Source organism: Stegodyphus dumicola, chromosome 9 (genome assembly GCF_044657685.1).
Source record: "Stegodyphus dumicola isolate Sdum_Otavi_A_Nest chromosome 9, ASM4465768v1".
NCBI classification, from domain to species: Eukaryota; Metazoa; Arthropoda; class Arachnida; order Araneae; family Eresidae; genus Stegodyphus; species Stegodyphus dumicola.
Genome location: NC_140776.1, coordinates 171651985 through 171675719, shown reverse-complemented (window position 1 = coordinate 171675719; position 23735 = coordinate 171651985). Strand labels below are relative to the sequence as shown.

Sequence of the window (23735 nt, the reverse complement as noted above, 5' to 3'; positions counted from 1 at the left end):
ATTTTACCATTTCGCTTTTTATTTGTATTTTATTTATCTTGAAGAGACATACAGAGCTTTTGTTTGAAACCTTTCTGAATTTTTTCTATGTTTCGTAAGCAGAGTATTGATTACTTATCGATTATCGGTTAAATTAACTCCTTTAGAATACCTTTTTAAAACACACTTCGAGCTTCTCAAATCTGACAACAGAAAACGAAAATAGTGCACCATTTTACGATTCGTCCCATTAAGGTACTTCATCCTGAAGACCTTCAAGATTGAACATTCACTTGACTAACAATTCAAGCATTTTGCAAGTACGTGAATTCGAAGGTCGCATCCAATGCACTATAAGAAACTTTATGATAAAAGCATTTTAACCTCTGAAAATTCACGGGTGATCAAAAAGATTAATGTAAAACTCATAACGATGGAAGAATTATTTATAATCTCGCTTTAACGATTTAAATCTAAAAGGCCATTGAAATACATATTTTCTGTATGTTTTCATTTATTTTGCTCTCTTATATAAAATAAATTCTTTTTGGTAATACGAAAATATTTGTCCATAGAAAGTAACTGTGTTAACGCTTTAAAATCGCTTTCACTCTCGTAAAGTGCTTTGAAGCAAAGTTCTTAAGACAGAACCTGATTCCGTTGTTTGACGAATGAACAAATCAATATTTGCGAGCTATCATGAGTAGCGCTGTGTTCTTTTTTACAGGAAAAATAAGAAACATATTTCCATCATAATGTCTGTTAAATGTTTAGGATAATGGGAACTGAATTTAAAGTCATTAACTAAACTCCCCACCAGTGGCTGAGCGGTTAAGACCGCAGATTACTGGTAGTTTGACTACCAGTAATCAAAACTCGGGCTAATAAGCTGGCTGCATGGTCTGTTTCTTTGATTTTCCTCATGTGTAATGTGAGCTGGTTGTCCTCAGAAAGGTCCTCTACGAAGGCATTCATATCCTTTGGCAGATAGCTCTCGTATGCTTTGCTATAATTAAATAACGTAACCCATTAAATAAATGCTTTTACATTTTTCTTTTACTTTACGTTTTTATTTTCTCCTAAAAATAATTAAATGATTTGCCAAGTCACTAGTACAAATAAGCAGTTCTTTTTTTAACTTTGACACATGAATGATGTACGTTCTTTAATATAAAAGTTAAAAAATTTAAAATATTCCTAATTAGCCCAATAATACTATAAATTCATTAAGACTTCCAGCCTCGTACATGTCTCATGTAGTGTAAACAGCGAATTATTCATTAAAAAAAGGAAATAATTTCTCTCTATAATTATTTAATTTTTATAAATATTTCTGCAAATATTTTCTTTTCGTGAATGTTTGAGCTTACGTAAACTTTAGCAATTTAGGCATAATGATAAAAAAATCTGAAAGCTTTATCATATACAAAAGCAGATAAACCAAAGCGAATCACTAATCTAGAAACAACTTTTAAGTAATTGAATTCGCGATTAAAAGTAAACTGTGATAAATAAACATTAAGTTACCCAAAAGACAGAAAGTAGTAGAGAAGAAAGAATCTCTCTTTTATTTTTTATATTAAAAGAGAGGCTTAGTCTGACGTAAAAGATTCTTTCTGTAAATAGCGGTTTATGAAAATTTTACAAAAATGTCCTAAATTTAGATTTCTGTACGTAAATTAGTTGAGTTTTTTTAATCAAAGGGGGGGGGAAAGGAACCGATTTTCTTCTGCAAGCAACAGCTAATTCTTAATATGTTTTCCTAATCAAGGTTTTATTTCAGATTTGCCAAGAAAAATTAATTCATCTGATTTAAGACTAAATGGTATCCATTATAAAAACTTTTATTAGGGAAAAGAACAGTTACATTTCATGAGAAATGTTTAGAGAAATTCCTGAGTATATTTCTGAGAATTAATTATTAAATAAATTTGTAAACATCTATTAAAATAATTAAGTTAATAATTTATGTATTTATTCAATTACTTAACTGTCAATTAAAATTTATTTGAGTTAAAATATTAAACATTCAATAGAAAATTAAAAATTTCTCCAGAAAGAACAACAATATAGTCTCTTTCATACTTTATAACCCATAGTAAATTATACTACAAAAGGATCCCAAGCCATATGACATAGGATCTTTGAATTTCAGGGATCGTAAGACTGTTCTGCTATTCTTCAAAATTCTGCTTTTTCCATGTAAAAAGAGCGAGAGACAAAATCAAGGAGTTCCAAAGACCATTTTGAATATAATTCCAATCTGTTCTTACAGTATTAAGAAACCAAACCTTGGTTTACAACCCTTTGACTGGCACTGGCTTTCATTAGGAAAGCGTGATTATCACCCATAGTATATTATACTGCAAAAGGATCCCAAGCCATATGACATAGGATCTTTGAATTTCAGGGATCGTAAGACTGTTCTGCTATTCATCAAAATTCTGCTTTTTCCATGTAAACAGAGAGAGGAAAGAATTCAAGGAGTTCGAAAGACCATTTTGAATATTATTCAGATCTGTTCTTACAGTATTAAGAAACCAAATCTTGGTTTACAACCCTTTGACTGGCACTGGCTTTCATTAGGACAGCATGATTTCTAACAAACTGCCATGAAAAAGAGTTATTTTCTTGATTTTAATGTCAAAATGTCTCTAGTAGTTTATACATGGATTTATCTAATTTTAACGTATTGCCTTAATTTCTTGGGCATATTTCAAGATACACGTATATATGCGGTTTTATAGGCATCACACAAAATATTCTAGGGCGTATATGTACAGCCTTGTCGATCAGAGGGTTTTAAATTTAACTGTTGGGTAATATGTTCCGTTTATCGAAGAAGGATAACCTCAGCCCAGTTTATGACAAATTTGCAGAACATGTATTCTCGAAGTTGCAACAACATACTAGCATTCATTTACGCGCCTCGGTAATCTTAACTAAAAGTTAATAAAAACTAATTTAGCAGAGCAGCAGTCAGACAGATATACAAACGAAGAAAGGTCCGGATATCTCAGTTGTTACGCATTCTTTCACAAAGTTTCACGCATCTCTATTTAAACTAGTTTAATACATCTCTGACATATTTGTTCAATCCGTACGCTGATTTCATGTGATAATCATTTTAAGGTTGGTATGCGAAAATTTATAAAATAAAATTTTACAAACATATATAGCAAACTCGATTTAAAGTTTATATATTCCATTGTTTTCTGAGAAACTCATAAAAAATCCTTTTTAGTTTTACGTGACAATAATGTGTTATTACGATAATAGGCTATAAACGTACATTAGCAGATAATGCAGATAGAGCAACGTTAATGGCTGTCAAATTACTAGTTTTTTCAACTAAAAATGTATGCTATATAACAGATCCCTGTAATGAGAACTACATGAAACATGAGTTGAAACCAATTCGAAAATATCTCCCTTCGACTAATTCTAAAGCGATAAAGCTGAAAATCCTTCTCGCTTTTTTAGTCCAAAGGGGCTTTGTCCCTGAAGGACTATTGTGTTCGTTTTGCGATTTTGCGTTGGTTCACTATAAATGTCCGTTTCACTTTTCAAACTGTTGCCACTAAATGTTGGAGTCTTGAATTATATTTGAAGAAATTAAATAATGAAAAATCTGCATAAATGTATTGTTTTCGTTTTGCGATTTTGCTTTGGTTCACTATAAATGTCCGTTTCACTTTTCAAACTGTTGCCAGTAAATGTTAGGATCCTGAATTATATTTGACGAAATTAAATAATGAAAAATCTGTATAAATGTATTATATTTCTCGCATTGTGATAAAACTACTGAACACAGAGCCATCGAAGTTTGAATGACGTAATCCTCCTACCAATATGGGCAAGTAGAAGCCTAAATTTGAAATTTGAAATTTGTTTTATTATCGATTTCATATTTTGTGAAACTTTAATGAATATTTGATTAGCAAACTCAAGGATTTCAAAATGAGCAATGGCAACGTTGTACAGAAAAAAACATTTTTATCTCCAGCGCGCGAGTCTCTATATCGGAAATTGTAAGCATATGATCATTTTAAAACTATTTTGTGATATTGCTGTTGAACTGAGTTTAATGATTTAAGTGCGAATAACGTGATATTTAATAAATAAATGTAACACACAAAATGTTCAAAAAACATCCCTTTGGACGTAATTTAAAATCTGAAACCTTTCGGATTATTTTTATATTAATACAGTTAAACATCCATCTATTATGAATATACATTATTTCTCAATACGTTCTTCATCTGCGAGGGTATAATATCCGCGTAAAAAAATTGAAATTTGATAAGCATTTGAACAGAGCCTGCAGGATAGAGAGAATTACAACATAAGGGTAGGCAATACTGCAATAAAATTGTTAAGTTCCATTATGTTAAAACAGAATCGATAGAATTCTACAGTATGTCACAGATGTATCTATCTGCTTGTTACAAATAAAAGATCATGCAGTTTAAATAAGTAACTTTCTAATAAAAATATTCTAATAGCTTGACATGAAAGAACAGTATTACTTTAAATGTAGCTATATGCTTAAGACAGTTAAATATTAATCTAATCTTAAATATTAATAATATTAATCTTTATTAATAAAATATATAAACTTTAAGAAAGCCATGAATTTTCAAATGATGCTAAATTTTTCTAATAACAGCTAACACACATCTTCAGTATACTGCAAAATTCTATTTTTATTTCTTTTTTTATTATTATTTTACATTAATTTGAAACAAACGTAACTGTCATTAATATGGTTCCATATTTTTGTAAAATATTTTTGTATATTCTTTACAAGGAATTTCTAAAATGAGATGACTTTAGCAATGAAAATTTGATTTATCACAGGAGAAACAGAACTCGTTAGACTATGATTAAAATGAAAAATGTATATCTAACTTGGTATAAAATTTCTATTGATTTTAAGCGAGTTTAATTTTCTCAGTCAAATTTTATTGTTTATTTTAGTTTTAGAATGAAAAGTTATTTTTATGAGATACATCGCTGATTAAATAATAATTACAATTATAATATTAATACAATTAAATTAAAATATCATTTGAATCAGGCAGCATTTTAATTATAGCATATGCATTTTCCATTGTGTAAATATGAAACATTTTCCATTTTAATACAGTAATGTCTCAGTAAAATTGAGTAAGATGTAATTGTCAAGAATTTTATAAGTACTTACATGGATACTTTAAAAAAGTTAAATCTCCTACTAAAATATAATTTCATTAAATTTTTATTATTAGTAAAACCCTTTAACTTTTTTTCTATCACCGAAACTTTGCGAAGTTAAACAAGTCGTTTATACGATGAACTATTTAGTACAAATTATCAACTATCTAAAGCGCTAGTAAATTATTTCAATTATTCGCTTAAGGATAGCGCTTTACAAAGAGATTTATAATAGAAACATTAAATATAGAATCGAAAATCATTTATGTTGCTGGGATTTTATAAAATATAGTTACGCATCTTGATTACATCCTTATAACATAAGACACAATAACACGTCATTTGCGGTTTTGCAGCTGAGAATGGTGGTTCGGTAAAACCATTGAAACTAGTCCTGTGAAAATTTTGTAAATATAACGCTGATTTTTATTGTTTGACTTCTGAATTAGTATCCTTATAACAGTTCAATAAGATAAAACGTTAATAGATTATTAAAGAATTAATTTCAGTCCAACATTAATATTTTATGATCTCGCGTTTCAGTAAATATGCATCATTGATTGATGATTCGCTAAATCAAATTTACATAATTGACTGACTAAATCATTTTGTGATTCACTAAATTATTAATTTTAAAATTTCTTTAATGACTGACAATAACCGTATATCCAGCTATTATTTAAATTTGTTTAATTAAAAATCAAAATGTATTTCTGACTGAAATAAACGCTGAATACATGCCATCAAAAGACAATTTTTGTTAAAACGAAAGCCGATTTTTTAGAGTAAGAATTTATTTTCTTTAAAAATTTTCAATACTATTCTACATATTTTACGTTTATTTCCTATTTAATTTTTCTTATATATCGGATAATAAAAATCACTATTATTTATATAAATGTTATATAAATTTTTATTACTACTATTTTTTTATTTATTAAAAATTACATTTTTTATTTAAAAATTATATTTTATTATGTATTGAATAATAAAAATTATATACAAAGCATGCATAATTCTCGTCTATTTTAGTGAGAGTTATTAAAACAAATATTAAAATTTTTCTAAGATTTACGAAAAAAATTCACATTTGCTTCAGTAATAAAAGAAGCGGCTTCTTAGTTTACCTAAAATAAATATATAAAAAAAACCTTACCCGAAACTTCTTTTGACTCTTTAATTTTAAATAACATCCGAAACTGCTCAAACTCCGCAGTATCTCCCCTTATTCGAATCTACTTAACTACGCAAACTACGCTGTCAGAATGCGATGCCGCTTTCCCTGAGAGACAGAATACGACAACGGCATGCCTCTATGCGCTCACAAATGTGTATCCCCTCACCACCAAGTCACTGGTCAAGACTTACCCTCCAAAGCTGTGCACGAAGACGACCATAACATTCTTCTGAGACTACTCTCTAGGTGCAACTCCACTTTGCTTGCGTATCTTCGAATTCAGTTCCGCATTTGCTATGACCGGTTGCGTGCAAGGGTCTCAAGAACGGACGTGTGTGGATAGGAGGAAGAGAAACACGAAAGAGATTTAAAAAAAAAAAAAAAAAAAAAAAAAAAAAGAGGAACTATAAAAATACTGAGCGAAAAAACAATCAAGAAAACTTGTTTCGCCAGGCTGTTAGTTCCACTGCCGAGTAGTGGAAGTAGTAGTCAGCCTGCGGGGTTTGGCTTGAACTTGATTTCGGATGTCGGAGTGGCAGAAGCGGCAGCACATATTCGGGGTACTTCTGATTTTATTTTATAACTTGTTTTCGTTATAGTTAGGCAGGGAAAGGTCATTGGATGAAAATAAAACAAAAAATAATTTCCCAAAGAGAGGGCCGACGAAATGAGGTCGCCAATTTTTTCCTCGTAAGGTCGAAACGCAGGGGACTCGCTGCGTGCATGTCTGAAGTTGAAAATCACTTTCGTCTTGATTAAGGTGCTATGAAATTGGATTATAAACTTAACCAAATCTGGCACCAACAGATATGTCAAATTATGTTTAGCTTTGCACAAATATTGTGTCAGTCCATAAATCCGTGAGCATTTTTTTTGTATAATTTAAAAAAAACACACAATTTAATATTTTAATCAATTATATACTTTCTTCCATTATCTACAATGTCTCGCCATTTTACAGGCAGCTTTTTTATGCCATTGCTGTAGAAAGACTGATGCAAAAACCCGAAGGTTCATTGTGTACATCCTGTTTAGAATTTAGTTTTTTTCCCAGTAATAACTTTTGTAAGACACGAAATAAGTGAAACTCACTTGGTGCAATATCTGGGGAGTAAGCAGAATGGGGCAAAAGCTCCCAATTAAATTCACTCATTTTTTGCGGCGTTGCTCGAGCCGTATGCAGTCTAGCGTTATCATGATAAAACAACACTTTCTTGATATTCACCCATCGTGGGCGTTTTTTGATCCATTCTGAGTTTAGACGGTAAAGTTGTTTACAATAAACTTGTGAATAATGAATCGTTTGATTTGGTTCTAACAGTTCAAAACGTCCTGAGCGGGGTTCACCTTCAATGCTGTTTTTTCCATCTTAAAAATTTTTTAAGGGGCCTTGGAAACCCAAAAATCTTCAAAAAATTGTGATTTCAGATTTTTGCATTTTCAAATTCTCTACACTTTTATCTTTCTAAAAATACCATTCTTTAATCACTATGAAAGTTAGAACTGTAAAAAAAATCTAGTTTTAATTTGTCATCTACTGCTTTGATCAATGAGGATTTTTACATAAAAATGCGTTTTCTCCAAACGTAATTTTTTTATACTCGATGAACTTTTTCTCAGGAACTACTGCTCACAGGTATCTAAACTTTTTATGGCTTATTTATTAGGTTCCCTAATATTTACTGAAATGAGAGCTTTTTGTAAGAAACTTAGAAAAAAATTTAATTTTTTTGTGTGAGAAAAGTGCTAAATTTTACTATGCCTAACAAAACATTCTGTAATTTACTCTAAAATTCAAAATGCTTCAAAAGCTCATTTCAGTATAATAAGATAAGTGTACATTAATTACAGAAAAAAATTCAAGCTTGTATCTACAGCAGATTTTGAGAAAAGGAACATCGAAAATGGCCAATTTAACATTGTCGGTATAGGGGTTTCTGATACCCCTTAAGCCATTTCTGGGCAGTCCTTACATTAATGGTGTGTTCACCGTGTACACTATTAATTTTTACCGCTGCAAACCTGGAAGATTCACTGCACGAAAATAAAAAAATGTAGCACAGCACGTTTATACTGATTATCTATATCCGTCTTCTCTGGGTACTAAAATGCGTTCGATATTTACGAAAGTTGGTGATGAACGGAATAATATGTTACTCAAACGATGACAAGTTTCAACAGGCTCAAAATTGTATTGTTTTAGCAAATGCGTCATAGTGAATTCCACGCATACTCTTAATGCGCACGAATTTATGGACTGACCCGATAGATATAATGTCCTAATTGTTAATTTAATTTCGCACGATATATGCAAAGAATAAATTTATTCGGAACTATTCTGTGTTTAAAGTTTGCAATTATCGGAATATAATATTTAATTTCTAAAGTCAGAAAATCCGGATCATTTTATGTTTCGGAAGAGCACAAAGTTATCTAAATACTGCGTTAGGGTTTTAGGGTTGCATTCGTGAAGGGAGAATTTGGATCATAATTACGCCATGCATGGGAAATCAGAATGACCAAAATCTTATAGAAAATCGATAGAGTTCAAAAAAGCTAAAAACATAAACAAACAATACACCGTGAAAAATAACTAAAATTTCATAAAATATGGATAGCTAAATAACAATCTTAATAAAAAATAATGTTAAAAACTCAAGTTTTCATGTTTTATATTAAATCTTATAGAAAATCGTTAGAGTTCAAAAAAGCTAAAAACATAAACAAATAATACACCGTGAAAAATAACTAAAATTTCATAAAATATGTATAGCTAAATAACAATCTTAATAAAAAATAACGTTAAAAACTCTGAAATTTTTCATGTTTTATATTAAATCTTATAGAAAATCGATAGAGTTCAAAAAAGCTAAAAACATAAACAAATAATACACCGTGAAAAATAACTAAAATTTCATAAAATATGGATAGCTAAATAACAATCTTAATAAAAAATAACGTTAAAAACTCTGAAAGTTTTCATGTTTTATATTAAATCTTCTAGAAAATCGATAGAGTTCAAAAAAGCTAAAAATATAAACAAATAATACACCGTGAAAAATAACTAAAATTTCATAAAATATGGATAGCTAAATAACAATCTTAATAAAAAATAACGTTAAAAACTCTGAAATTTTTCATGTTTTATATTAAATCTTCTAGAAAATCGATAGAGTTCAAAAAAGCTAAAAACATAAACAAATAATACACCGTTAAAAATAACTAAAATTTCATAAAATATGGATAGCTAAATAACAATCATAATAAAAAATAATGTTAAAAACTCTGAAAGTTTTCATGTTTTATATTGTAGCGCGCGTACGGGTTCGTAGTAAATTGAATGCACAAGTCCGATAAAAAGTCTAAAATTTATTCTTATCACAAGAGATAAAACAAAATGCTGAAAAGTTTCCTCACAGATATTCGTACAATATCAAAATATCGTACAGCAGTCATATTTTAAATCTATTATTATTATCTAGAACCCAACCAAAGAGCAGAAAGAGCTAATCGTATCTCATCGCGAATTCGCTGCAGTTAACTGCATAAACTTAGTAAACAACTGAACTGAGATGTTTTGCTCTGGCTTTTTAAAGCTTTTTAATCATGCACGAGAACATTCTGGTAATTTTTATTTTCTCGAGGTTTCTGGTACGAGATATCTATTTATTAAACCCGCGTGCTCCTGTATTTTTACTTTTTCGGCGTAGCTTTCTCTTAAAATCCGCCACGCGCTGCATTGCATGGGGCAATGAAAAAATTTTAATTACAATTCTACCTAAAATAGCAAACTAAATACAAAAACTATAACAACATTACGCTCAAACGAGCGTGTCTTTAAGGTTTTATGTGTTACTATTATTTATTAAACATCACGTGTAGAGCTATCAGGTTATTTCGAAGCAGGAGAGGTGAAAAATGAGCACTACCCTCGCCGAGACTCGAACCATGATCCTCTCAAATACGCGCCGAGTGTGCTGACCACTACCCCACGAAGGCATGCTGAGTAGCCGGGAGAAATACCTTATACACGTTCTTCGCAATTAAACCATAAAATTATACTCAACAGAAATATTACAAAAAACTTGAAAACAGCATAGCTTTAGAATTTCCGATAAAAAGTCCCGCGCACAGGCGATATTTTTTTTCCCATACAGTGTTGCCATTGCTCGTTTTAAAATCGTTGAGTTTGTTAATCAAAAATTTGTTAAAGTTTTATAAATATGAAACAGATAATAAAACAGATTCCAAATACCAAATTAGGGCTTCCAGATGCACATGTTCGAGTGGAGAATTATATTATTCAAAGTTAGATGGCTCTAGGTACCGTTGTTTTATCACAATGCGAGAAGCATACATACATTTAAGCAAATTCGTCAATTTAATTTCTTTAAATATAATACAGGGTGCTAATATTTGGTGGCAATAATATGAAAAATTATGCATCCTTTTAAAGTTTTCGAGGCAAAATGCCAAAATCGAAATTAATAGCCCTTCTGGTCTAACGCCCTCTGGGCTTATACGTTAATTAATACGAAGCATATAAATAACAAATAAAATTAGGCAACAAAAAGAACCATGTAGGAACGTTATAAGGTATTTCTCCCACTTTCCTAGGTGCCTTCATGGTGTAGTGGTTCTGCACGCTGGGCCGGTATTCCACAGGTCCGTGGTTCGATTCCCGGCGAAGGCGGTTGCTAATTTTTCATCTCTCTGGCTTCCAAAAAAATTCTAATGTCTCTACAACGTGACTAGAAAACAATGGGTTTTGATGCCGCAAATTGTTCAGAAGAACATGTGAAGAAAAGAGATTGTTATTTAATTTTGATGGTTAATAATATTTGAACTATTATTTGATTTTTAATAAGCATTTTTCTAAAACTGAAGCAATCGTAATAGTTGCTTGTTATTTTTTTCCAAATTTATCTTTATTCTTATTTATCTATTTACTTTCGGTAATTATTTTACTGCTGCTTAACCGGGATAGTGGTTAGTGACTCTGACTCCCCTAGGACTCGGGTTCGAATTCCAGAGAACGCATGGACTTTTGTAAATGTACAGTGTCTGTGCGGCATGCGGCGACTCTAAATATGCGGCCCTCGGACCTGTCCTTCTGCGGTGCTCTTCTTCAAAATTGATAGCGGAACCAAGCGAAGTTGTACTGTCACCTCTATAGTGCTCAAGGCTGTTGCCAACGGCAGGCGTAATCTTGCACTCCTTGTCACGAAATATTTCGAGAGTTGTTCTGATGTTCCTGCCAGACAAGTGAGATAAGTCACAACAGCAAGAACAACATTTTGGTTCCTGTGTGATGCAGTTTCATAAAGATAACATTGCTGATTGTGTGTCATACAGATTAAGTGTACAAAGAGATAAGTGATACCGATCAAGATAATTTAGTAAGTTCAGACTCATCAAATAAGTCATACAGATTAAGATAATTTGGTATGTTAGCACTCATCAAATGATTGCACACTGCTGAACTAACATGTTTAAAAATCTGTTGAATCTCTCTAGCAAATGTATGCATATTTCCTACAGAATCTTCCATTTATTGTAAGCTCGATAACAAATATAAATAGGAAATGTGAAGGGTAATGTTACGAATTATGTATATATCGGGTCAGTCCATAAGTTCGTGCGCTTGAAGAGTTTGCGTGGAATTCACTATGACGCATTTACTAAAACAATACAATTTTGAACCTGTTGAAACTTGTTATCGTTTGACTAACATATTATTCAGTTCATCACCAACTTTCGTAAATATCGAACGCATTTTAGTACCCATAGACGATGAATGTAGATAATCAGTACAAACATGCCGTGCTACATTTTTTTATTTTCGTGCGGTGAATCTGCCAGGTTCGCAGCGATAAAAATGAATAGTGTACACGGTGAACACGCTATTAGTGTAAGGACTGCCCAGAAATGGTTTAAAAAATTTAAAGTTGGAAAAAGCAGCATTGAGGATGAACACCGTTCAATACGTTTTGAACTGTTAGAACACAATCAAACGATTCATTCAGAAGTTTATAGTGAACAATTTTTCCGTCTAAACTCAGAATGGATCAAAAAACGACCCCCTCGATCGGTGAATATCAAGAAAGTGTTGTTTCATCTCGATAACGCTAGACCGCGTACGGCTCGAACAGCGCCGCAAAAAATGAGTGAATTTAATTGGGAGCTTTTGCCACGTCCTGCTTACTCCCCAGATACTGCCCCAAGTGATTTTCACTTATTTTGTGCCTTACAGAATTGTTTACTGGGAAAAAAGTTAAATTCTAAACAGGATGTACACAATGAACTTTCAAGTTTTTTGCATCAAAACCAGAGTCTTTCTACAGCAATGGCATAAAAAAGCTGCCTGTAACATGGCGAGACATTGTAAATAATGGATGAAAATATATAAGTGATTAAAACGTTAAATTGTGTTTTTTTATATTATTTAAAATGTCACCCAAAAAAATGAGCACGAATTTATGGACTGACCCAATATATAAATAACTTCATATCGGAAACTGTAGTATATTTGGTACCATGTAACATGAATTGCTTGAAAGAAACGATGCTATGCTGGAAAAATAAGATTACAGGGAGAAAGTCTATTTAATATTGAGTAAATGTCTATCTCACGAAATTGGCGAGATGTCGCCGATTTGGCAAGAGTTTCGGCGACTAATTTTTGTCTCCTAATCTGGCGGGAAATCATCCAAAATCGTCAATCGTGGCAATCGTTTGATGACATGTTTTTTCGGTCCGTATATTGCTGTATTTTGGCATTGTGATTAAGTAAATATAATTGATCGATATATGTAGCTGTAAACGTATCCGGCTCTCATATACTTTCCAGTAATATAGAGAAGTGTACTGTATTAGAGATTTCTCGGCTGTGGGTTAAACCTAAAGACCGGACCTATCATCAGCTTCTCAGTTGTTAGTTAAAAACGACTGGGGAGTTCTATGATCCAGTAAGAGCTTCGCCTTTTTTAGATGCATTTTGTGATACTAAGACTAGTTGTACGAGAGCTTTTGTGGAAAGTTCCAGAACTGTAAAGTGTTTATTTTGGTGAAAATAAATTTTACTAAGCTATTATCGGTTCTGCGTGCATTCAATCTATTACGAACCCATAATCAAGCAGCATTTTAAAGAAAACTTAGAAAGACGAAGTTATAAAAATGTGTTAAATTATTCTTTTAATTTCAACGTAAAATAAATAATTCATGTTACAATACAGATTCAACTACACATACTTTTCTGTAAAAAAATTTAACATAATAGCTAGCTAAGTAATAAAAGACATAACTTCGAAGTTTGCATAAAAAAATATTCTTTTATGTTTTTATTTGAAACTAAATTCTCTAAAGTATAAAAAGAGACTTAAAAGAAATTCTGTGGAATAAACTGATGAAATATTTCACAGCCGTTATATTTTTTTCGAAAACTTTGCAGCCTTTTGTTTTATTTAAGTCTTCTTTTATTCGAAACACAATCGCTTCGAAGTAATGATAATTTTGCTCTGTAATATATACAGTTTAACTTTTAAATACACAAGGATTAAATTCTCATAAAATGGCTGTATTTGTTAATAGGCCAAAGAATGGCTTACATTAACTTCCGGAATAATAAACCATAGAATAACAAATACAAATCTCAGTCTCTAATGCGTAAATGAATAAAACTGGATTTCAGGGCATTATATCAATCCTCTTCAGAGAAAACGACAGTATTTCACCGTACTTGAAAGAAAGTAATCATGAGATTAATCTAACTTTCTCTTTGCATATAGATTTTGTGCTAAATACCTTTGTTTTATACTATCATGTAAAATAAATTGTTAATCTCTCATATTTTAAGTTCGTTCATTGTATAATTTATCTTTATTACAGTGTTGTGCTCAAAATGTCACAAAGTGCTGTGACATATTATCTCCCGAATGAAAGGTAAACTATTATGTAATTTTGAAGTCTCAAAACATGTTCAAGTTGCGAAGTCTTTCAAAAGAAAAGTGTATAAATCTTGCTTAATAAGACTATTACTCCGCAAAGTGTCTTTTGCGCATTTTCAACACTTTGGCTGCCCTAGGGTAACAACTACTGTAAGCCAACACCACCGCTGGTTCTATAGTGGCATATGAAAGTATAGAGGTTGCTAGCACATTTTTAGACGATTTTGCTTCGCTATAATAAAGAAGTCGTATTCATGGTAATTCGCATGGATATTTTCATTGCAATTTTTGCTGTATATGCTAACTAGGATTCTTATATACTGCAGAAAAATATGTTTTCTCATTTTAAAATCTTAGTTATTTTTAAAATTGTGATCATCCAAGATTTCAGCCCACAGCCAATGGCATGGACTCTCTGTCATCACGTGACGAGGCTTCCCAAATGGACTTAGATTCTCTTGTGTAAATATTGTATATTTTTATATTTAATCAAGACTCATTACTCGGAACATTTTTATTTGAGGAACAATGTTTTTAGCCATTTGAAATCGTTTTTAAAAGCATCTTCAAATTATATGTATACTCACTTAACATATGTTACCATGAAAGACCAAAATTGGAGAATGTCGACTCTTACCGGAGAATGTCAGCATTCACCAAATACGTCGGTGAAAAATCGAATATTGCATTACATTCTTGTACATTCGGACCCTCACCGGTGTATGTCGACAATCACAGATATGCTCTGGTGTAGGTCGAAAAGAGAGGAGTATATGTACACGCTGTCATTGCAAAAGAAACTGTTCCACGAATAAATACAGTTGTAAAAGCAAGGGCCTCTTGTGCAATTCAAAGTTTGAGTTTGAGTTGTTGTAATGATAAATACAATTTGAATCACATAATTTAGTAAGTTTTTAACTTCTATTATTTCCCTTTCTCATTTTGAATGTACTGTGTCTTTTAAGTTTTTATATTCTTAGTTCTTATTTTGAGTCTCAAGTGCCATTTTTCGCGACTGAATTACGGAGAAGAAAATATAATATTGTTATATGTTCAACATTCACCATTAGTACATGATGAATGTCAACATTGACCGGTGTAAGTCAGATATAAGAGTATTTTGAAAAGATTTCGGACGCACAGCAAGCGACTATGTGAATGTTGACATTCACCGGTGAAAGTCGACATTCTCCAGATTTCGGTGTTTCACCGTAACATATATACTACTTATTGAATTGTATGTTACGCCACCCCACGATGTAAATTTCTACAGTAGCAATGAGCCACCTTCCTTTTTACTATTCACATCTTGTCTCTGTGACGCCTTTACAGATATTTTTACTTTCAGGATGCCCTAATATGAAGACAACTGGCAAAAACCTGCAATTTCACGCAGGCTAAGCCCAGTATAACAGTGGTAAATGGAATGGAATGGAAATTTTTGTTTTAACTGCAGCTACATTTTTAAAAATATAAATTTGCGTTTGCTACTTAACAGTTTTGCTTTCATGCAAAATGGAGCTTTTGAAGAAGCAGTGGAGGGAAGGGTATACTTGTGCTTTTTCGGAATAGAGTTATTCATATTTAGTTATTAAAAAACAATGTGAAAGCCACGATTTTTTCTATATCTAAAGCTACGATATGTAATACTGTCAACCAGAAAGAAAAAAGTCAGAGTTTGGCTTCGAGTGAAAACATTTACAAGCCCACCAGCGGCCGAGCGTTAAAAATCTTTGAACACTAGTAGTTCGGTCCGAGGTTCGAATCCCACGTACGAGTCGCCTGAATGGGCATTTTCGTGGTTTTCTCCATTTGCAACGCGTTATCACGAGCCAGTCTCCCTTAAAACGTCCTCCACGAAGGCATTTCTCTCTTCCGTGCAGTGCCTTAGGGCGAAACACGTAAATAATAATAATTAATTCATTTACAAGGAAAAAACGGAATGTTTTGAATGTTGCAATGGTAGGATCTTTAAGGTTAAAGTAAAATCTATCAAGTCAACGGACAGTGCAATATCATTAAAATGCTCAGTGTCAACTGTCAACAAAATGATTAATGTTCATTTGAATCTTAAAAAGGCGAAAAAGCATTTATCCACAATATATTGCAGAACTCAGACCGTACTGCAGAACTTTTGAGAAACATTCATCCTGACAAATATGTGAAAATGCTGTCACTGTAAGTGAATCTTAAATGTATTTAATTAACTGCAATAAAAAGAGATGCATTTATTATCATCAAAGAGAAGAAAAGATCTTAAAAAATGTTTCATAGAATCTAAAGAAAGTTTTTCAAAGGGATTTATGATTGTTGCTGGTTTTTCCTATAATGGCAAATTAAAAATAAAGAGAGCGGAGGAAAATGTTGAGATCAACTCCACATATTATCAAGAACATATTTGATACCCAGTTTCCAAATATGAAATACCTTCTCTTTACCCATAGTGCCATCAATCAGTAAACCTGCATTGAAACAAAGCAAACAGCCAAATGTCTAAATCCCCTGTTAATTCCTTGGAAAAAGGGGAACAAGAAACTTGCATCGAAGCGATACCTTTCACACATATCGCTACTAAATATCCTGATGGGTTCTAGGAAAAATGCCCACAGGAATAATGCTCACAGGTATAAATGCTCACACGAAGAAAGCCCATACGGAAATATGCCCACATAAAAAAGCTCACATGGAAAAAGGCTCACTTAGAAATATACTCACACGGAAAAAAGCTCACACATGCTCACATGGAAATAAGCCCACTGATAAATAATTCACATAGAAATATCCTTACATTAATAAACCAATAATTAATCGATTTGAACATCGTACACCTACTTGAATTTTCTAAAGAAAAATTATTTAAACTACCAAAACATCTATGGTATATATTTCAAAAATTTTACAACTTATGTGTAGATTCAGTTGCTATACAAGGTTAACAAATGCGCCGTTTTTGAATTAAGGAAAAGCGAGGAGAAAGGAAGAAAAAATGAAACAGTGTTATACAGTGAAAAATTATTACAATTTTAATTGTTAAAAAAATAAAAAATAATAAATATAAGTTACATATTTTTATAATATAAATATTTAGAAGAATAATGAATAATGAATGAGAATTTAGAATGATTATTTTATTTAAATTACGTAGAATATTTAATTTTATCATGGATTTCATCATAGTTTCTTACATGATTCACGATTACCAAATCTAAGTTTGCCTGTTTTCTTCTTTTTACTTCAGTACATCCTGTATTTACATTAGCTAATAACAAACCCTGAGAGGCTAAATCTTTTTTCATCCCGTCAAATAAGAACAACATACTGGGATGGCTACAATTAAATAATGAATTTAGTGCGTTATGAGAGCTTTCGCAACAATTTGTGGTCTTAGGAGATTTTTTGAAGGCTGCTTCATAATGTTCAACTGAGAGGCATCATCAAAGTGCCTAAAAGGATTAATTTTATTTCTAAAATTTTAAATTTCTGCAGAAATTTCACAACTTTTTTTAGCTCCGAACTTGAATAACACATTCAAACATCAATTTCTATCGATACACATCGAAAGTATACAAAAATAGAGTAAAGAAACAAAAATTAATTATTGGCAGTTACAGGAAAAAAATGTCGTACTGGGGCAAGGGTATAAAATATTACAGTACATGCAAAATTTTACTACAGTTTTCATGCTTTTATTTACCTCCAATGAAAAGATTAATGGGAGCATTTGAACATGTGAACATATTTCATGTGAGCTTTTTTCCGTGTGAGCATATTTCTAAGTGAGCATTTTTCCATGTGAGCTTTTTTCTATGTGGGCATATTTCCTTGTGGGCTTTTTTCCTGTGAGCATTTATACCTGTGAGCATTATTCTGTGAGCATTTTTCCTGTGGGCATTTTTCCGGTCACCGTCCTGATGTATCACACATGAATTTTTATGCTTTTGGACTTTTAAAAAGCGGATAATCTAAATGTCGACCAACAGCTCTTCTTGGCCTTGGAAAGTTATTGAAGGGGAATGGTATAGCGTGCCTCTTTCATTACCGCAAAAGGCTTCATTGTCTTGGAAATTACAGGGTAGAGAGATAATGAAAAATAAAAGTTATTATCAAATTGAATATTTAAAACAGAAAAATCTTATAGTGAAATGAAAATCATCTCAAAAGTGTGGGCACAGCCTCTGTACTTGAAGTTGTAGAATCCTATGATGTGATGTGATGTATTTAATTATGGCAAAGCACACTAGGGCTATCTGCCTAAGGGGATGGATGCCTTCGTGGAGGACTTTCTAAGGGAAACTGGCTCGTATACACGTTACACATGGGGAAAACTACCCATGCAGCCAGCCCGTTCGAGGGATTCGAACCTCAAACCGAACTACCAGTTTTTAGCGACTTTACCGCTCGGCCGCTGGTGGGCTGTAGAATCCTAATGGAAATACGAATGGAAACTGGAATGAAACAATCAGCGCTAGACAGTTTTAAGTTCTGGACCATACCTAGGTCCAGCTGTTCTGCTGACCAGAGTTCTGCTGCGCATGTTGGAATCCATGTTGGATGGTTGTTTATGTGCTCCCGCTTAAAGTTGCTTTTTTTCTGTGTAAAAGTTGATTGTGGATTGTGAAAGTGTACAATTATTTTTAATTAAGTGTTCCGCTTTCGAAAAAGGTATTGTGCAAGTTCTGAAATTGGTTTTCTTTCAAGATATGAGGAATTTAAATTTCGTCTACACCGGAACGCCCATCTCGCATGGACGAGTAAGTTTTACATTGATTATATGATGAATTATTTATGCAACTTTAATTTGTCGGCTGTTTTAGATTCTTACATGTTCTATCTAGTTGTATATTTAAAAGCACAGTTCTATTTTTCATGGTTTTGAATATATTTGAATTTGAAATTGTTGAGTGAGCTAGGCCTAACGCGGCTGACATTTGTTTACATTAGAAGATTTATGTTATCGGAAGGAATAATCATTTGGTGCACCATATAATCAAGTCTTTTTACACGGTGGAGGAACAGGTCTAACATACTTTGGTGCACCATATTCGACGTCTTTTAACACGTTGGTGGATTTGCTCAGTTTTACCGCTAGAACTCTCGTTTTTATTGTAAAAATTATTTCACGCATTGCAGATACTGATTTTAGCATTTTATGGATACTTTATTGAATTTTAGAACTTTTATGAATTTTTGAAGAGAACTTGCTGTATTGGAAATTGATTTCTATCTTTTTTAAGAAGTTTTAACACATTAGTTGTATTAACTTTGAACTTTCAGGGTTTTTAGAGTTTTATTATATTAGGATTTATATATATGTATTGATTTTTATGAGGTAATTTGATTTGTTTGTCCCCAAGCCGACATAATATAATTTCTGATCCAAAGATCAGTCAAAACGAGCTTTCGGTTACTGATACCATCTTAGACTTTGCAAGTAATGAATATGATATTCTGACGGTTATGTGTAATATGAATAAGATCGTTGACACTTTGAGGGAAAAGAGAGTCCCGAAGATTCTTATTGCGAATTTAAGTAATGGTCTAAATTTTATAACAGACTGGATTGCTAAGAGAGAGACAAATAATGCAAATGATAATGAAAGATTGGTAGTGAGTAAATTGGATGCGATTGAAAAAGAGGTGTATGAAATTAAGGAGAAGATGACCAATGAAACTACTCGAGAAGAACCATGGATTGAAATTAGATCAAAAAGAAATGGGAGGAAGAGAGAAATGAATAGAGAAGATAATTTAAGAGAAAATGAGGTCATCTTACGCCCGATGAAGGATGGAGTTGATGTTTATGAAGAAGTTAAATCCAATGTAGACCCACAAAAGATAGGAATTGGAATAGTTAGTTCCTTTTGCCGCAAGAACGGTGATATGGTGGTAAAACTTGAAAATCGGAATGAATGCAAGAGATTAGAGGAAGTAATTAAGAATAATGAGAAAATATGTTCTTTAGTAAGACCAAGAAGAAGGAAATTTATTAGACCAAAGATTGTTATTTATAACGTTTCAGAAGAAGTGTCAGACGATAAGATTACGCAAGCATTGAAAAGAAATTGCTGTTGTGAGGGGAATTGTGTTAAGCCGTTATTTAGAATGAGGGCCTCAGAGCAGTTCGTGTCACATCGTGTGTATCAGGTTACTAGAGAATGCCAGGGTAACACTATTGAAGATCACCGATTAAGGATTGATTGGAAGGCCTATAGTACTAAGATCTTTTTAAGACCTATACGTTGTACTAACTGTTTGGCCTTTGGACATTCAAAAAGATTTTGTGAGAATGTCAAAATATGTGCCGCCTGCTCTAAGGAGCATGGAAAGGAAGATTGTCAAAGTGAAGAGTTTATTTGCATTAACTGTGTGGAATTCAATAAGACGTTTCACACAGATTTTGATGTACACCATCATGCCTTTTCTAAGGATTGTACCGTATATTTAGAAGAAATGAATTTTATAAAGGATCATTTGGACATTTAGATTTTATTGAGTGTCTAGGTGTCGGCGGGGACTTTTTGTTTGTCTATTTTTTAATTCAATACTAAAAAGGAGTGTGATATTGTTTATTTTAATTTACTTTTTTCTGTTATTATTGATTGGCCTTTGGGTAAGTATTTTATTTTGGAAGCCAGTAAAGAAGAAGAAGAAGAAGAAGATTTTGCCCTCACCCCTGGTAAGTTGCTTTGGTTTTAATAAAGACTTTGAACCTTCTGGTGTTGATTTTATTTATTTAAGTCAATTGAACTTTTACCAAGACTTTTATTGGATTTTAATTGATTGATTTGAATATTGTTTTTATTTGTACATATTGATTTTAAAATATTGCTTTTAATGTGGATTGGTTTTATTTTGTTATACATGAATATTTTAAATATTAATTTAAATCATTGTGCGGCCGCTTCTTGCCAGCTCTCTGCAATTAACAATATCATTAAAGAGCCTTTGAATGTGATTACGCTGCAGGAGCCCTATACTATTAAGGGTAAGATTGCCCATCTACTTGGAAATTGGAGAGTTGTAGGAACTGATAATGGCAGGACTGGCATTATTGTCGCGGATAGCAATTTAGAGTTTACAGTAGATGTACTTCAGGATTGTATTGTCGCAATCACTGTTTTCCTGGATCAAGTTAAATTAGCTCTTATTTCAGTTTATTTTTCACCTGCAGAGGATTTGGAGATGCATTTATTTCAACTTGAAAATGTTTTTAAACTTTATACTTATGATTTTATAGTTGTTGGTGATTTTAATTCCAAGAATTTTAATTGGGGAGCTAGGGAAATGGATCAAAGAGGAGTTTTAACTTATGATTTTATTGTACAATATAATTTGAAGCTTTTAAATATTCAAGACTTTACTCCAACCTTTTTTTCCTCTGTGGGGAGTGGCTGGACTGACCTTGCACTTTGTTCATCTGGTATGGATATTAGTAATGTTAAATATGAAGTTCTAGATTTGGATACCCTTAGCGACCACGGATATATTTTGATTAATTTGAATGATATTAAAGTCAATAGTGACACTAGAAAGAAGTACTCTAAAAACATTAAAAGAATTGAAATTATGGTGAAGAAGAGTCGCAGGGATATTTTTGATATTGAAGACAAAGTTAGTTGTTCCTCCAACGCTTTAGAGTTGAATAATTGTATTAGTGAAATGGAGAGACTGTTGATTAGTAATATGAATAGATACTTATTGATTAAGAAGACCTTGCAACATAAGAACTATACCGTATGGTGGACTAATGAATTGGACAGTCTTAGAAGGAAATTAAGAGCCTCTAGGAAAAGCTACCAAGTTAAAAACATTCCTGATGAGTTGCGTATTAAAAGGAAAGTGGATTATAAAAGAAACCTTGCATTTTATAAGAAAAAGATTAAGTTTACTAAAAGACAATATAGAGAAGAAATATTTTTGAATAGTAAATATTATTATGATAAGTATTACAGGATTGCTGCAAATAAAAGAAGACAACATATTATTTTGGATAGGGAAGATAAGAATAATGATTCAGTCGAACAGTACTATGACTGTATTCTCCGCAGTGCTTTGAAATTGGATGAAGGCCATTCCGGTGGAGTAGAGGACTCTGTGATGAGAGATTCTTATGAAGAAGATATAGGGTATGAAGAAAATAGTCAGGATTATAGAGAAGTTTATGATTCCCCTTTTACGTACGAAGAAATTTATTGTGTGATTTCAAGATTAAGAACAAGATCTGCTCCTAGTTTGGATGGGATAGGTGCTACTATTATTAAAAAATTGTTTTGTGAATATCCTTCCTTTTTTATAATTTTATACAATCGATGTTTAATTTTATCTGTTTTCCCTGACTGTTGGAAAATTGGAAAAATTTTTCTTATTCCGAAGAGTGAGGGTCGTTATCGCCCAATCTGTCTTCTAAACGTTTTTGGTAAGGTTTTAGATAAACTTTTCACAAATCGTCTTAATTTTATTCTATACAAGAAAGATTTTTATTAGCCCTAGACAATATGGATTTAGAAGAGGGCGTTCTACTGAACTTGCACTTTATCACACTATACAGTTGATTAGGGAAAGGAAGAAGGACTTTCATGTTGCACTTGTCTCATTTGACATACATGGAGACTTTGACTCTATTGCCTGGCCTTTACTCCTTTCTGCCCTTAGGAAATTAGGTGTTATTGGAAGATTATACTACTTAATTGAAGATTATCTAAGAAACAGACAAGTGTTCTTTCAAGGTAATAGTGATGGTGTTAACCTGAAATATGAGATCACGAAAGGATGCCCGCAGGGCTCTTGCAGTGCTCCCCTGTTCTGGAGCCTTATAATTAATGAAATACTTATCGATTTACCAAAAATTGAAATTAACTGCTTTGCCGATGATATTCCGGTCTTGGTGTATGATTCTTCTTTGGAAAAGTTGGAACAGAGGTTTTCCTAGATAGATCATTTATTTAATAGATGGAGCCATAAACAATTTATTCGCTTTAATTTGGATAAAACAAATGCTATTTTCTTTCCAAGAGGTGGCATCCATACTAGGCCACCTAAGTTGAAATTTAAAGGAAAAAATCTACGCTTAAGGATAAGATAAAATATTTGAGTGTTATTTTAGACAAGAAATTGAATTTTATTTCCCATTTTAAAGATATACAACGAAAGATAGAGAAGGTTTTAACTTTTTATGTTTATAATTTTAATCCAAGTACTCTGGGTCAGAAGGGTGCCACCCTGAGAGAAATTTATATCAGCGTTATTCTTCCCAAGATCATATATGGCATTGGCGCATGGGGTGTCCGGGCAGGGGAGCTCCTCCGTTTAAGAACTAAATTAGACTCTTTGCAGAGAAGCTGGCTCTTGGCTGTTACCAGAGCTTTCAGGACGGTCTCGACGGAGGTTCTGTGCATACTTGCCGGTGTGCCCCCTCTCTCGATTTTTTACCAGTTTTA

General features: G+C 32.3%; 1 protein-coding gene across 4 annotated transcripts in view; it reads right to left on the bottom strand.

Annotated features, from left to right (window-relative positions):
* Nucleotides 1-6665, bottom strand: part of LOC118203248 (very long chain fatty acid elongase AAEL008004-like) — a 138950-nt gene extending 132285 nt beyond the window's left edge. For 2 of the 4 annotated variants that reach the window (XM_085824348.1, XM_085824343.1), the window contains exon 1: nt 6332-6537. The gene's annotated coding sequence lies outside the window, so the exon portion shown is untranslated. The other 2 variants (XM_085824344.1, XM_085824347.1) reach the window with 2 other exon arrangements.
* Between the last annotated feature and the right edge of the window lie 17070 nt (nt 6666-23735).